General features: G+C 38.4%; 1 pseudogene; it reads left to right on the forward strand.

Moving 5' to 3' along the window:
• Positions 1-738: 738 nt before the first annotated feature.
• On the forward strand, positions 739-847 carry LOC144302794 (small nucleolar RNA SNORA72; annotated as a pseudogene).
• The last annotated feature ends 15,026 nt before the right edge of the window (positions 848-15,873 follow it).

Below are 15,873 nucleotides of genomic sequence, written 5' to 3' on the forward strand. Positions count from 1 at the left end.
AGCCATTTTGGAAGATAGCTTGATAGTTTCTTACAAAAGTAAACATATCTTACCATATCATGCAGTAATAGTACTTCTTTGGTAGTTACCAAAATGGATTGAAAACTTAACATTCATTTATTGACACTTTATTCATAATTGCCAAAACTTGGAAGCTGTCAAGATATTCTTCAATAAGTGAATGGGTAAATAAACTGTAGCAAACCCATACTATGAATTATTGTCCAGTGCTAAAAAATAAGCTGTCAACCCATAAAAAGACTTGGAAAAACCTTAAATGGATTTTACTAATGGAAAGAAACCAATATGGAAAAGACTGTATTCTATATGATTCCAATTATATGACATTCTGGAAAAGGCAAAACTAAGAAGACAGTAAAAATATTAATGGTTGCCAGTGGCAGTGGGGAGGGTGGGATGAATAGGATGAGCACAGAGAACTTTTAGAGCATTGAAATTAATCTGTATGATACTACAATAGTAAGTAACATGTCATTATACATTATCAAAACCCATAAAATGTTCATAAAAAGCAAACCCTAATGTAAACTATGAGCTTTGTGCTAAAATGTGGCAATGTAGGTTCATTGATTGTAACAAATGTACCACTCTGGTGCGGAAGGAATGTTGATAATGGGGTAGATTGTGCATATGTAGTGGCATGAGGTATATAGGTAGGACACCTCCATATTGTCTGCTTAATTTTGCTGTGAACCTAAAACTGCTCTTAAAAAGTGTATTCAAAGATTTTTTTAATGCAGGGGGACATTTGCTATATAAGATCACACATGTGTCTCCAGACCTAATTCTTTCTCTAGGTCTGGTTTTATAAAGACTGATGATAAACCAAGTCTGATTTATATGATGCATCTATTGTGAGAAATGTCTGTGACTCTAGGTATTTGATCAACCTCAAGAAATAACACAGATAGTGTAATAACTTTTGTAGATAACCATTGCTAATTTGACGATTGCCAGGTGCCATTAAGTGAATGGTAAAACTGTAGTTTTCAAAAACAAATAAAAATGGCAGGGGAGGTCAGCATTTTCACATCCCCAAGAAATTAATCTGTTTTGCCCATGCAAAATGCAAATGAATGTGAATGATATCAGTAGACTACTCAAATTTAACCAAGTGGAAGCCACAATCTCAGCTGCTTTGCTAGATGTGATATCTTTTCTGGAACAGGTAAACTCTGGCACTTAGAGTTCATTGAGCCAACGTGTTTTTTGCAATCCCATCTGGAAGGCTGATCACAAGCATTTCACATTCATAAGAAAAGGATAACAGTACACATTCCTGGTCTTGTCATAGGGTTATATGTTAGCCATCCTATTCTGTTGTAATCAAGCCCAGAAAACTTTGATCTTAATATTGCACAGGGCATCATACTAGTTCACTTTCTTAATGAGATTATATGAATTAGGCTGGTGAGCCACAACTGGTAAGTACTCTGGCTGTCCTTAGACACACACATATCACAGGGCAGAAGAGAAACCCTGTAAAGATTCAGGGGCTCGGGGATCCCTGGGTGGCGCAGCGGTTTAGCGCCTGCCTTTGGCCCAGGGCGCGATCCTGGAGACCCGGGATCGAATCCCATATCGGGCTCCTGGTGCATGGAGCCTGCTTCTCCCTCTGCCTATGTCTCCGCCTCTCTCTCTCTCTCTCTCTCTCTCTCTGTGACTATCATAAATAAATAAAAATTAAAAAAAAAAGATTCAGGGGCCCGACACATTAATAATGTTTTCTTATAATAAATAGAAGATGTTTCTTCAATGTTTTATTATGAAAATATTCAAATGCATAGAAAAATTGAAATAATTTTACAACAAATCCCTGAATACCAATACCTAGATTCTATAATCAACATCTTACTAAACTTGCTTTATTATATTTAATACAGTGTTTAGGAGCTCAATAATCTGGAGCATGTCAGAATATCCCCCTTAAACCAGAGGGCAAGTTGTTGCATCCTGCATGCCCTATCACTAAGAAAAAGACGTAGTGCTTAGTGACCTATTTTGAATTTTGGAGGCAGCACATATTGCTCTTAGGAAGATCACTCTGATTTAGTTGTTGGACAATTTAGAAGACTGACAAATTCCAATAGAGCCCAAGCAAAAAGAAGGCTCAGTAGCAAATCCAGTCTGTATTACAAGGTGCCCTACTATCCAGACTATATAATCCAACAAATTCAATGGCACCAAGGATATTCATGGTAATGGTAAATACATGAAACCATGGTAAGCACAAGTGTGAGATCTTCGGAAAATGATAATGCAAAAGCTACAGGAGGGAGTCACTTCAGATTTTGGAGCAAGACTGTCTTGTGTGGCAGAAACTGCACATTTTGTAAGTAGTTCCTGGCTGCTATTAAGCTGTAGTAGAGATTAAATCCCTGACCAAATGGCTATGTACATGGGCTGCATTACGAATTGCTGTTTTTAGATCTATCAAGTTAGAGAAGTGCAGCCGCAACCTATCATACTACAAAAATGGCACAAAATTAAGACCAAGAAAAGTAAAAGGATACAAAAAAGCTACATGAACAGGACTTCTGACTCCTGCATCACTTACTTCTGCTGCATCAATGCCTAAACCTTAATTCACACCAAACATCTTGTTGAGAGGATAGAAAATATTCCTAAAGTCAGCTGATGGAAGAGGAAGTATCTTGGACCCGGTTCATAGCTGAGTCAGCACAATATGCTGGTATAAAGTGAAAATGGAGTCCTACTATAATATTGTCCTTCCAGAGGATGGCCCTAAATGTTAGTTATGAGGGATAGTCCTTCCAGGGGTAAAGCTGGGAGAAGTATGTATAATTTTTTACTTTTTATGTAGTAAAAAAGTAGCATGAGAGGGATCCCTGGGTGGCGCAGCGGTTTGGCGCCTGCCTTTGGCCCAGGGCGTGATCCCGGAGAGCCGGGATCGAATCCCACATCGGGCTCCCGGTGCATGGAGCCTGCTTCTCCCTCTGCCTGTGTCTGCCTCCCTCCCTCTCTCTCTCTCTGTAACTATCATAAATTAAAAAAAAAAAAAAAAAAAGGTAGCATGAGAAAGATATATATAAACTCCTGAGTATTGGAAAGTGTGTTGTCTTGTTGTCAGGGCCTGGAAGGAGCAAATTTGGAAGATTAAAGAGAAAAAAAGCCTAGGGAAGAAGCACATAATGGACCCACTGAAGTGGGTTCAAAGTGGAAACAGATCTCATGCTACTGCCCACCAGAGAGCATCCAAGTCAGGGGAGACACTCAACAATGAGGCTGACTCATCCTGTGACTCATCCTCATCCAGCCTCCCTCCTCTACCACCCCCATGCTTGCACAAAGGGGTCAAGAATAGAATCACCATGGTGGCAAGAATAGAGGCTATGCATGTTCCCAGTGGTATGATCTCCCACTCACCCAGGATAATTTCGCTGCTGCTACTGAACACCCAACCTGTCAAAGTGTTAACAACCTGATACAAAGCCCTTGATACAGTAGCAAAGCTTGAGATCAGCCAGACATTTAATGTCAGGTTGATTACATCAGAGTCCTTTCACCCTGGAGAAGGCAGTGATTCATCATTACTGCAATTAATACTTACTCCCATATGGCTTTAATTTTCCTGTCTGCCATATCTCTGTCGGCACCACTATTTAAAGGTATATAGAATGCTTGATTTACTGTCATAGGATTCCCACATAATATCACTTTGAATCAAGAGACCCATTTTACAGGGAAGGATGTGCAACAATCAATGTATGACTGAAGGATCCATTATTTTTACCACATAGTACCACATCTGGAAGCAGCCAGCCTACTGGAACAATGGCTTACTAAAGGCTCAACTAAGGTGCCAACTCAAGACAAAGACCTATATGGAGTTGGGACATTGCTCACCAAAATCAAGTATATGAACTAAACAAATAGCTGTGCCGTGCCCCCAATAGCTAGAATGAACAGGTCTAAACATCAAAGGATAGGAGTATGATTTATCTCTCTCACTATCATTCACAGTGGTCTACTTACAGAATGTGTGCTTCCTATCCCCATATCTTTAGGTCTGACAGGATTAGATGTCTTGGTACCACTGCTTCTACTAAGGAAAACAGTGGGAATTTCATTAACCTGGAAGCTATGACTCCCACATGTTAACCTTGAGTTTCTCTTGCCAATGACCTAGCAGGCAAAAAAGGGGCACTTGAAGGTTCAGTAACAAGCAGGGAGTAGACTGTATCAGATGATCTTTGTGCCATGTTTTACTTCCTCTTGGTCTTCTGATTCCATTTGCAATTGTAGCAGTGGTGACAAATATGGCAAAGAGGTGAAGAGTCCTAATTTTGACCACATCTTGCTTCAAGCATATCTTTGGCTTGCCATGATGTTTTTCTGATACTGAAGGAGTGGGATACCCACAGGAGTTTACTGGACATGGATGTTTGCATAGCCCAGGTGCTGGGGAGTTAACCTGCCTGAGGTAACCCTCAACCAGTTGGAGGTTGGAACCAATAGCCAAATGCTTCCACTTGCTGACCCCTGGGATCATTTCCCAAGTAAACTACTTAAATGCAAATTCTTTTCTCAGGCTCTCCTGGGTAATTCAAGCTAAGAAAGATATCAGTGAGAGTCAACATAGCTTTTGCAAATAAGATAGAAAATGCTTCAGAATAGCAATAAAAGCTTTCATTCTACAAATACATCAATTTCAAGGGCAACAGAAAACATCAGTTTTGACTCATGCTAGCCAATTCCTCCTTTTACCATAAACCAAGTTAGGAGAGACATACTCCTTTGCAAATTCTTTCTCAGCAGAAATTAATAATAAAGAGAAATTATTATAGAAAGGAGAGCAGATTTGTGTTAGTTTTCTATCGCTCCTGTAAATTAGCACAAACTTAGTGGTTTAAAACAATACAAATATATTGTCTTACAGTTCTACAGGTTGAAAGTTCAACACATCTCACTGGGTTAAAATAAAGGTGTGAGCAGGACTGAATTATCTTCTGTAGACTCTAGGGAAGAACCCATTTCCTAGCATTTTCCAGCTTCTAGAGTCTTCCCACATTCCTTAGTTGATAGTCACCTTCCTCTATCTTCAAAGCCAACAATGACATGTTGAGTTCTTTTTATATCACATCACTCTGACCTTCAGTGTTCCTCTCCTACTTTGAAAGACCTTTGTGATTATACTGGGTCTACCCAGATACTGCAGGATAATCTCCCTGTGGTAAAACCACCAAATTAACAACCTTAATTCTATCTGCACCTTTAACTCCCTTTTGCTGTACAATGTAATTTATTTATAGGTTCTAGGGATTAGGATATGGACATCCTTGGAAGAAGGGTGGAAAGCACTAGGCTGCCCACCACAATAGTAAAGAAAAAGAGAGTTTATACATTTTCTTTTAAGTCTACCTTCATCTTTATTTTAGACCTAAACTTTCATTTAATTTAATAGAACTTTCATTTCCTGGTTTTAATTACATTGATTTATAGCATTTGATTACATTAGGCTGGTGAGTCCATTTTCACTTTATAGGTGAATAGAATGGGACATGAAAAGCAATATAAAAGACAAAAATAAATGTAAGAAAAGGGAGAGGGAAGGAAAAAGGATGAAGGAAAGAAAAAAGGAGACAATCAACTTTGATTTTATTTTTACTTATGGAAAGTATGCTTAGCTGCTCAACCCAATGAGGTCATTGGGTTGGTGTGATGGTTATTTTTATGTGTCAACTTGACTTGGGCTAAGGGATGGATAGTCAGATAGATGATAACACATTATTTTTAAGTGTGTCTATAAGGGCGTTTCTGGAAGAGTTTAGCATTTGATTCAGCAAACTGAAATCTGAGTAAAGAGATTTGCCTTCACCAATGTGGGAAGATACAAATCCATTGGGGCCTACATAAAGACAAAGGGCAGATTCTTTCTCTCTTATCAGGCTGGGACATGGTAGCTCAGGCCTTTGGCTCACAGGCCTTTGGGCTCTAACTGGAAGTACAGTGACAGTTTTCCTAATTCTCCAGTTTGCAGATGGCAGATTGTGGGATTTCCTGGCCTCCATAACCACATAAGCCAATTCTTATAAGAAATCTCGCCTTAAATATATCTCTACACCTCCTAACAGTTCTGTTTCTCTGAAGAACCTGATTAAAATAGTTGAAAAGCACTGTCTGAGGAAGATGTACCTGACTGCTTAAATTAATAACCTCCTAGACACTCGAAGTTCTGATGAGAGAGATTTTTGGTCATCACAACTAGCGAAAAATCTAGTCAAGTATCACTAGCCCTCTTTGTTAATTATAATTTAAATTATTTGCATATTGTAGGTTTTCCCAGTTCAAATTTTATTGAAACAACTCATATTCTTCTTGACCCTGATTATATGGACAATGCTGAAGAGTCAATGGCAGACCATAACATCCTTTGGGAAAAAAAATGGGTGTTAACTAATAAAATGTATCATATAGGCATCTTCAGTAATTACCATTCATTGTTCTTATGTGAATTGTTCATATTTCATAACCTCCAAAATATGATCTCTAAGATAAAATGTGATGAAATGTTTCAATTAACAACATGTAATATTTTATTTTACTATTGATCTCAATCCATGTGATTAAGGTTAATTCTGTAAGACATATTTCTTTTGAACCAGTAAATCCAAGAAAAGTGATAAAGAAATGGCAGGGAGGTGACATCCTGAATATGCATTTGGCACTTCAAAACAAATGGATTGTCAAAAAGTTATTTGAGATTAGTTGAGCATGAGTAGGTATTTATTGCTTTCTTCTTGGCCAGAAAATTGTTAGAGAAGTAAGGCTAATGGCAAAAATATTTCCTCTTGTAAAGCATAATCATCTTTTCTTGAGAAGATTGGTTTTAAAATATCCTAGTGCTTTTAGATATTGTGTCTTTTCCATTATGCTAAATATCAGTTTACTTCAGGAAGCCAGTAATATGAACTATGATGTATTTAGTACAGAGGATTAAAGAGAAAACTGGAACCAGAAAGATGGCTCAGGAAGGGAAGTCGATGCTTATGCCATTTCCCACCTAATTAGACACTTAAAATCCTTTTTTCTTAAAGATTTATTTATTTGAGAGAGAGAGAGAGAGCAGAGGGAAGGGCAGAGGGAAAGAGAGAATCCCCAAGCACACTCCCTGCTGAGCGTGGAGCCTGATGAAGGATTCCATCTCAGGACCCCAAGATCATAACCTGAGCCAAAATCCAGAGCCCAACACAATCGGCTGAGCCACCCAGGCTCCCCCAAAATTCCTTTTGAGACTAAATTGCCACTCCTGAAGGCATCTATTGTTAGGAAAACCTGCCTAACTCCTCTGCCTAACTCTCAAATTATTTTCCTTTTTGATTGTCCTGGTCTCTGTTGGCAAAAATATACATTGACGTTCAAACAATATTAAGGCAAAATAGTTAGGAGACAGGTTTACAATTGATCACACTTGTGAATGGAAATTGAGGGAGACTTCCTATAAGAAAGAGTATTTAAATCCAGTAATTTGTGGGTTGTTGTTTGTTTGGTTATTTTTATGATTCACAAGTGGGGATGGTCACTGTTAGGAACTATATGTGTGCATTATATAAGTAGTCTTGGCAGCCTATATTTATATGCCATCCTCAAAGAACGTTCCATCCTTAAGGACATTCTTAAGTAAACCTAAAAAGCAGGCAGACCCACTTCTTATTTGCTCACGGGTTAAATTCTTGGAAAGTGGAAGGTAATTAAATAACAATTAATTTTCTTTTTTTTTTTAAATTATTTATTTATGATAGTTACAGAGAGAGAGAGAGAGAGAAGCAGAGACATAGGCAGAGGGAGAAGCAGGCTCCATGCACCGGGAGCCCAACGTGGGATTCGATCCCGGGTCTCCAGGATCACGCCCCGGGCCAAAGGCAGGTGCTAAACCGCTGCGCCACCCAGGGATCCCAACAATTAATTTTCTAAGCAGAAATGAAGATAAAATAGATACTGTATTGCAAAATGCTGAAAATAATGCAAGTTGTCCTTTTTTCTATGTTTCCTTATGCAATATATGCAATAATCAAAAGATTTTGGAAAAAATAAAGTGAATATATAAATATTATCATCAATTACATTTTAAAAGTCACTGATAATCTCTAGTGACAATCTGCAGACAAAATTAATCTCTTTAAGATGTTTTATTTTTTCATCAGATCCATTAAAGAAATTCTGGCACACAAAGTCTTTGATAAATATTTGTCCACCAAATTCTAGTGAACAACCCTTGATGGAAAAATATCTAGAGCACAACAGCTAGGACACCATAATGAGGAAATTTATTTTACCCAGAAGATACAACTTAATCACGTTGCTTGCATCTGTATAGTGCTCTAGCCACAGAACAATCTGATATCCACAGTCTCATGTGACTTTCACAAACTCCCTATGAACTTGATATTGCTAGGAAGGCACCTCTTGTATCTGTATGGACAGAAGAAATTGAACTCAAGAACTCTTAGTATTTATCAAGGAAGTGTGCATTTGAACATGAAACTGTGTTTTATCCAACACTCTAGGTAACTCCCCAAAGAATTCATTAGCTAAAGATACAATAGGAATTCAAAAGGTAGATACGCCTTAAAAAGGCTTAGATAAACTTCATATATAATAAATTTTGAACGGGTTATAATGTGTTGTTTTGTATGTAGCTATTTAATTCCCCCTTTAAGATAAAAAATAATTTCTTTTATGAAATACTTGTCATATTGCATAGCTTAATTTAGTGAAAATCAATCTATTTACCATATTCTATGTACAGTAAGTTCCAGAAGGAGAGTTCTTTAAACATAAGTGACATACATACACTATCTGGTGATGAAAAAGGAAATTATGCTACTGCACATTCTCAGTTTACATTAATTAGTCACAGCTTATTATTAATGCAAACATGAAGCATATCTTAATACCAATATTGACATCGATCATAACATCTACACTGTATACAGGGGTTTGTCTATATGTAAAGATTTAATAAAATGATCTTCATGTATTCCCATTTCTATTAGAATTCTCAGATTAGGAGGAATGCTGACTTAAATTTCCAAACATCTGCATGTTAAAAAATATTTATATATTATTACTGGTGCCCTTTTGTGGTCTTGAGAGTTTTAAATTCAGAATATCACCAAATTTTAGTTAGTCAAAACACGAAAAAATAAGCATGGCTCTCTAAGACTGATAATAATAAATTCCATCTAATAAATGTCTGTCGTGTACCAGGTATACATACTAGTCGCTTCATTTAATCTTTACAAACTCTCAGAACAAACTCTATTAGTAGGTATTATTGTGCCGTTTTACAGATGAGAAATACAAGACCTAGAGAACATATAATATGCCCAGAATATACAGCTTAATAATGGTGGAGTCAGAAAAAATAAAAAATAAAAAAAAATAAAAATAAATAATGATGGAGTCAGGATTTGAACAGGTCCAGGGACTCCAAATTCTTAGACTAGTCATTTAAATGACAAAGGATGTTATCATTTCAATAACTATTATAGAAGGTTTAATAAGAAAGAGTTTTATTTACCATGATCTTAAAATACCATTTCTATAACAAACCCAGTTACACTGAATTTCTCCACAAGTATCTCTCACACACATTGAAACTATCCAATCTTCTGAAAAGATAGCCTGTTCTGTCAATATTTTGCTTAAATGATAAAACACAAAAGAATTTTCAAACATTGTATTCAAAACTGTATAACAGTAGGCAAGAAATATTTTGGCATACGTATATTTATACACAATATTGGCAGATAACATTAAACTGCATCTTGTTATAGTGAATCACACAGATACTAAACAGGATTATCAGTTGTAAAGAGACACAACTCTTCTTTCAAATCATGGTAGGCCAATCACATGATTGCATGAGATTCCACAGCAATTTATTACTCTAAGCAAGATAAAACATGACTAGTGTGCAGAACCATCAAATTAAATTTTAAAATTATAATAGTCTCAGCACACATTTGTAGGAGACAGAGACAGAATGTACAGCTTAGCAGAACAAGCAACCAGAGGTCTCCCCATCCAAAGATTTATTTTTTAAGATTTAGAAAGAATAAAGAAATTAGTAAGGGGCTTTTGACTCACAGTAAATTGTCCAATATTGTGACCAGTAGATACCCCAAGATAGGGGCATACAGGTGCAACAGCCTCACTCCCAGGAAGCCACTTTCCTCCTGGTGGGTCAAGGGACTTCTCTCCTGCAAGGCTCTGAGGGCGAGCTGTTAACTGTCTTCTCCTTGAGTTCACCCTAGCTGGGAGGGCACTAGGGCTCCCAAGAGATTGAACTCTAGCTGATTTTAGTTGGAGATTCGGGAGGCCACATTGGACCCCAGAGCAGACCAAAGGAGGAGAGGGGAAACACTGGTGGGACAGATGACCCAGGTTCAAATCCTGTTTCTGTCCCTTACTTCTGCATCTTTAGAGAAATTACCCAACCACTGGGGGTATCTGTTGCTAACCTGCAAAATAGAGTTTGAATAATAAAAATATAAATGGCATTGTGACGATTAGTGACAATAAAGCCAAAAGACTGGTGCAGTGCACTGATATCCTGGGTTCTCAATAACTCTTCCTTCCTCCTTTCCTTCTTTGCTACATATCTATAAATACATCCAGGGCTCCTCCCATCTCCTGGGTGATAGGACTGGAAGCTTCAGAGAAAGCACTTCTCTGTCATTTAAGGCTTGCACTCTTCAACCTCCTCATTTGGCTCCATGTCCATTTTTGCAGTTTCCCTTAAGAAGGGGTTTTGAATGGGGAAGTGAGAACCAGTAACCCTCCTGCTCAGTCTTTTTGTGGAGCCCAAAGGTCATTGTGAGCAGGCCCGAGGAGGCTTTTTTCCCTGATGCCAAACTAAATGATGCATTAAATTGGGTGAGGTCTGCCTTCAGGTGAAGATGAAAAGGACCCTAGCTGCCCTAGGAGAGAACATTTCCTCTGGGATGTTTTCAGCTGCAGTTTTCCATTACACATGAAATAGCTCAGGTGATAAGGACTTGATGTGCATAACCCCCTGAACCAGCCCCGCGGCCCCATGTCACTTTCTGCTATAGAGAAAGAGAGAAGGGAAGACTGTGCAACAGGAGAGGCTTTAGCTTGCCTTTCAATTTTTTTTTTCCTTCTTCATTCCCCCTTTGGAAGGAAAGAAAATACAAGCACAAAGAAGGTACCGCTTATTTTACCAAAACTTCAAAAGACACCAAATCCAGGTCCCCAGGTAAGTTTCTGGAGCATCCCAGTAACCTTTGATTATAGTTCCAATTAGGATAAGTTTTGCTAAAATGAGTTAGGTATTTCTATGTGTCTGCCATGGTCACATAATAGAGACAATCAGTCATTTACTGTACACATCAGCGGAGGATGGAGGGAAGATTTAGAAGATGTGGGACTCCGTCTCTCCAGAGGGTCAAAGGGCAGATAATTTCACAATAAAGGGTAGTGAGATTTGGACCCCAAGGTTATGGGAGAAATCTTGCTATCTGATCAGAGTGCAAACTGCTCTAAGGTTTGGCTGTCAATCACAGTAGAATAAGTAGACCATTATATTTTACTGTCTGCCGCTTGCATAGAGTAAATGAGAGCAGTTTGTATACTTTTGATCATTTTTTTTTGTACTTGTGCTGTTAAAAAAATAGACATGGCATATGTCCACTTTGGTCATGAGAGCTTCAAATATAAAGAAAACTGAGAGAATTCTTTTTAAAAATCATTAAAAAAAAAAAAAAAAACCTTCCCTGGCTATATAACGGATAAAGCAGTCTTTGGATCCATACAAATAGAGAATACAGGAATTAGCCAAACAAATGTGGATACTGCCTACCTACCTATAAGCTTATAAATATCTATAAATAAATGGTGAAATAGGGTTTAAATTTAGTCTATCAAAACTCTACCTCATACAGATACTGTGAAAATTCAATGTAACAAACTCTAAACTAACTTAGAGTATGCCTGGCATGTAATAAGCACTCAGTAAAGGAATCCCTCTAGCAATACACACACACACACACACAGACACACAGACACTTCGTTTTTATATTTATCCTTCCTTACTCCACACTCTACAGCCAACTGAGGGACACAGGAGCCCAATAACAGTTAACCATCTATTTGCAAGTAGAAGAATGGGCAAAGATGAGGCTAACAAGAACAGAAGTAAACATTTTTAAGGTGTGCTACCTGGAGAAACAACAGAGTCTGTGATAGCCTACATGAGAATGAAGAACAAAAAGTGCCTGGAAAAAGACACCAGGTAAGGACAACGGTCCTGGCTTGGTGGAAGGTATGGAAATGACAGGATGTGGCATGCAGCTGAGCTCTGCCAAACACTAGTGCTGGGTAAGAGCCCAGCTTCGTGTGCCTTTTTCTGCAAATGGAGGTCATAGGTGACAAGGTGATAGTCAAAGCCCTGAGGGGGTCTCTGACAGGAATAAAAACAAGGTCTCCTCTTTGTTTGCCTTGGGATACGGCCATAGTTCCTTATGACCAAGCCCTGTCTGGCTGGTAGACTGTATAATTTCCCCACTTTTTTTCCTCAAAAATGACTCACAAATGCTATATTATTTTACCCTACGCAAATTGCTTTCCATAAACCCAGAGGAGAAAAAAACTGCTCGGAGCCATCATTATAAACACGACACATCTGTTTTTAATAACTGAAGAAGTATAACAAAACCTTTACTTTGGGGGGAATATCCAGAGTTTTATCTTGAAGAAAAATTATATCCATCTGGTCCCAAGAGAGCCGGTTTTTGCATTAAGTGATATTTGTTGGTTGGGTGATTGGAGAGTGGGAGTGAGGAAAAGGGGGAAGTTGTTAGATCCAACACTTATCGTTAAGTGGAGTTCGTTTCTAAAAATGTAGCATCCAGAAACTGGTGAGTAATCCTTCTTCGTAGTGTAATATTATGTCACCAGATCTGCTGATCCAGTGCACAATAAAATTAATCCTCCATTCTGCAAATGCTGGTGATATGGCAATCACAGATGTGCTGAAACAGAAGTGTTCATGCCAGGCAGAGTTCACGAGACACAGACCCAGCCAGTTGTTGAATTTCCAGTCCACACTTGATTCCAAGCCCACAATATCTGAAGAGAGGAGGTGGCTGAGGATTCACTAGACGACTTTACAATTCTTCCTATTTCCTGTCTTTCCCCAGAGTTGTTATTGCACATTTTAAGTTTCCCACCAATCTGGCAACATAGGAATAATGAAGATAGTAAGGGACAAGGGTGTGGGGGCAGAGAAAGTACATAAGGGAAAAGAGCTGACATTGTGGGCCTGCACACTACACTAGGCCGCCCAGATTTAACCCCACCCCCCAAACCCCATGACACTGGTGTTATATGTGTTACACAGCTATCCAGCAACAAAGCTTTACTTGGGACCCAAATATGTGCAATCCCAAGCTCTTTCCCATTATACCATACTGCTCCCATCATCCTATGGTCTATGCTTCAATGCTTCATAATGATCCTTCATAATGATCCCTACTGACTTCCAAAAATTGGAATTTAGGGTCAATATAATTTAATAACTCAGTAATATCAATGGCAAACTAAAGCAAGAGTTAGCCTTTAAATGACAAGTCCAGCCCATTATGGCTGTCCTTGACTATTCCATGATAGTGACGGTGGCCTTTCTTCAGAATTTGGCCACATGCCCACTTTACGGTTAGGGAAAGTCAAGATTCCTTGACCAATAGTCTACCAAGGCCACATGCAAGGGAAAACTGGTTGCTGTTACCAAAAAGCCAAAATAAAAGATATTCACTGGAATGATACTATAGAAATCTGTAATTACCTTGTCCATGATTTAAATTTTTATTATCTATCTCCAACTAGAATGTAAACTCTATGAGGGCAGGGAAGTAGCCTGTTTTGTTCCTCTCTAGAAACCACACAGAGTCTGATACATAGTAGGGACCCAATAAATATCTGTTACATGAATGGGCCAGGCAAGATCCACATGGCACCGGAAGTCTCATTGTTAGACACTAAATGAATAGAGCTGGGTGCTAAGTTAAAACCCAGTAATTTATTAAAATTTATTCTTCCTTCAGTTGAATCTCAAAACTGAACATGAATCCTAGAAGGCTCAGCAACAGCAAGGAAAAGACTAGCCAGCACAGACTTCAATTTTAAATAAATATCCTTTATTTTTAAATAGCTCAAGAATTTAAACTACCAAATACAATGCTGAACTTCCATTTCATGTATTTACAACTGCTTTAGCTTGTGTCTCAATACCATAGAAGAAAATCTTTGAATTTGAAGGTTGAAACATTTTTTAAATGGAAATTAGGAACCACGGCTCTCTTCCACTTCATTTTTATTGACCACCTACCCCCTTAAAAATGTCATTTTTTTGTGTCTTTTTTTCTCATTGCCTCTATCTGAAGCTCTTTGAGTTCAGAGACAATGTCTACCTTATTTCCCATTATATCCCAAACACCTAATATAATCAGTGCCACGCACGTAGTTGGCACTAAATAGCTGTTGTACTTAATGAATGAATACTTAAATGAATAAATAATGAACAAATAGATAAATGTGTTTTTTCTTTAAATAAATTTCAATTAAATGCAACCAGTTCTGGAATGCTAACTCCATGCTGGGAGGGCACCCAGAGGAAATGTGATCTTAAGGTTCTTATTAACCCCTATAGTTATTTTTCCCCTCAAAGACTCACTCTCAGTAAGATATAAAGAGAGAAAACAATAGTAAGGGATAACAGGTTGTCTCATGAAATAATTGAACTTGTTTAGCACTCCCCACGCAGGACCATTTGCTAAGTGTCCTCGTTGGGGGACCACATGAGGATTTTCATGAGCCTAGGCATTTCGCCATCACGGCTCCCTTCCTCTATGAGAATAATTAAAAGTTAACTTTAAAACTGTACTGGTGTATAAAGAATATAAACCAGGCTAGATTCATTATTATTATTCATTATTATTATGTTCATTTTTTCTTCTTATTTTAAATGAAATTAAGATGAAAACGTCTACATGAGCTGCTAAAAGTACCACGGGCCCTATAAGGCACTATGCCTAGTGGGTAAGCGGGCAGGGCTCTGGGGGTCATTTGTAGGGGACCATTTTCCTACCAGAGCAAGTTCTCCACCCTCCTGTCCTGATAGGGTGCAATTTCAAAGCAAGGAGCTGGTCCAGGTTTTCTAGGTGGAACTCTCACTCAGGAGACTCTTTTTCTTTTCTGACAAGAGCTAGATGCTAAGGAGGAAAATCCAGATCTGTATTAACCTTCCACCGGGTCTTAATCATGCTGACTCTTACCTTTTCTGTTGCTAAGCTTTGGGAAAATTATGCCTCCCCAACACTATAGAGCCCTCCTCTTGTTTATGTAAAGACCCCAATTAAGCTAGAAATAGAATTTAGTACTGCAAACATTGTTTAAAAAATGTTAAGACATCCAGTCCAGTGCTCCTGCTCATTATTCTCTGCTGAAACCTAATATTAGTAGCAGCATGTACCGAGGACCTGGACCATGAATTAATAATGAAGCACTTGTACTGGAAAATATGTGAGCACCTAGTGACTTTATTTGGCAGGCACCTAGGGTGGGGGGGGGAGGAGGGAGGAGACGGGAGTTCATTCTGTCTTATACAGCACTTTCAGTGATAGTTCTGCAGGATAAAAGTAGTTATCAGTTATTTCTGAGGGATTACCTACAGGGGAAAAGATAACCGAGCATTCACCTACCACCCACACTCTGCTGTCACAGACACAGGGCTCCTCAACCCCTGTTCTGGCCTGAACCATTTCCTCCATGAAACTTTCACTTTCCAGGGTGCCTGGGTGGCTAAGC

This window comes from Canis aureus, chromosome 31 (genome assembly GCF_053574225.1).
Source record: "Canis aureus isolate CA01 chromosome 31, VMU_Caureus_v.1.0, whole genome shotgun sequence".
In the NCBI taxonomy this organism is placed as follows: domain Eukaryota; kingdom Metazoa; phylum Chordata; class Mammalia; order Carnivora; family Canidae; genus Canis; species Canis aureus.